Source organism: Charadrius vociferus, unplaced genomic scaffold (genome assembly GCF_000708025.1).
Source record: "Charadrius vociferus isolate BGI_N301 unplaced genomic scaffold, ASM70802v2 scaffold819, whole genome shotgun sequence".
NCBI classification, from domain to species: domain Eukaryota; kingdom Metazoa; phylum Chordata; class Aves; order Charadriiformes; family Charadriidae; genus Charadrius; species Charadrius vociferus.
In genome coordinates, this window is record NW_009650062.1 from 326509 (window position 1) to 328230 (window position 1722).

At 60.5% G+C, this 1722-nt stretch overlaps 1 protein-coding gene across 1 annotated transcript in view; it reads right to left on the bottom strand.

Moving 5' to 3' along the window:
• Positions 1-1722, bottom strand: part of RAB44 (RAB44, member RAS oncogene family) — a 20485-nt gene that overhangs the window by 4835 nt on the left and 13928 nt on the right. The window lies entirely within an intron of this gene.

Consider the following 1722-nt stretch of genomic DNA (forward strand, 5'->3'; position numbering starts at 1 on the left):
GGCACTGCGCTGCTCTCCCAGCGCACCCAGTCTTTCAGCCTCCTCCTGTGGCTGCACCCCTGCACCAGCCCCCTCTCCCGGCCCGATGGTCACTCCGTGGGGGTGAAGCACAGGCTCCTGTGTCAGCCCACGCTCACTATGTCCTTGTGCCCCCTCCTCACTGTCCTCCACGAGCTTCGTGACTGCATTGTCCCCCCATTCCTGGAGGGTTTCTTGGCTGAGATGCTCACACAGCTGTGTGTCCTCTGCCTCCATTTCCACTAACTCGAGTTCATCAACCTGATCCAGGGGTTCAGCATCTGGATCCATGCTCGCTCCGTGCCCTGTCCCCGGGGAGCCAGCCGCGCTCAGGGGCTGCAGAACTGCCTCTGTGCTCCCTCCTGGGGTCAGTTTGAGCTCATCAACCTCCGTCATTAGCTGCACATCTGCAGCAGTGCTCTGCTCCTCCAGCACACCCAGGCTTTCAGCCTCCTCCCGTGGCTGCACCCCTGCATCAGCCCCCCTTCAGTCCCTTTGCTTACCTGCACCTCCTCCTCCACGTGGCTGCTGGAGAAAACACACCTTTCAAACAGACCTCAAGTCTGCACACCCCAGTGTCGTGTTTTCATGCTTAATTCTGTGCTTAAATTTACTTGAGGCTGCAGGAGACCAAACCCTGCCGCACCGGCCCCCACCACGGATCAAGCACAGGCTCGTGTGGCAGCTCACGCTCACCCTGCCCTTGTGCCCCATCCTCATCCTCAAGCCTCATGCCTGCTCCACCCTGCCCTCCCCACGGGGCTTCTGGGCTGAGACTCCCACACAGCTGCGTGTCTGCCTGGGCATCCTCTACCTCCAGTTCCACTAACTCTAGTTTATCAACCTCATCCAGAGACTGCACATCTGGATTCACGCTCCCTCCCTGCCCCGGGGAGCCAGCCTCGCTCAGGGGCTGCAGATGTGCCTCTGTGCTCCCTCCTGGGGTCAGTTTGAGCTCATCTGCCTCTGCCATTAGCTGCACATTTGCAGCAGCGCTTTGAGCCTCCCGTGTGTCCAGGCTTTCAGTCTCTTCCCATGGCTGCACTCCTGCATCAGCCCCCTCTCCCTGCCCAATATCCACTCCCTGCGGATCAAACACAGGCTGATGTGGCAGCTTACGCTCACCCTGCCCTCGTGCCCCATCCTCATCCTCATCCCCACGCTGCGTGGCTGCATTGTCCTCCCCTCCCTGGGCTGTTTCTTGGCTGGTACCCCCACACAGCTGCCTGTCTGCCTGGGAGTCCTCTGCCTCCACCAGTTCCACTAACTCAGGTTTATCAGCATGATCCAGGGGTTCAAGATCCGGATTCACGCTCCCTCCCTGCCCTGTCCCCGGGGAGCTGACCTCACTTGAGAGCTGCAGATGTGCCTCTGTGCTCCCTCCTGGGGTCAGTTTGAGCTCATCAACCTCTGCCATTGCAGCAGTGCTCTGCTCCTCCAGCACACCCAGGCTTTCAGCCTCCTCCCATGGCTGCACTCCTGCATCAGCCCCCGCTCCCTGCCCAATTCCCGTTCCCTGTGGATCAAACATGGGCTGATGTGGCAGCACACGCTCACCCTGCCCTCGTGCCCCATCCTCATCCTCATCCCAACGCTGTGTGGCTGCATTGTCCTCCCCTCCCTGGAGGTTTTCTTGGCTGGGATGCTCACACAGCTGCCTGTCTGCCTGGAAGCCCTCCGCCTCCACCATTTGCACTAACTTGG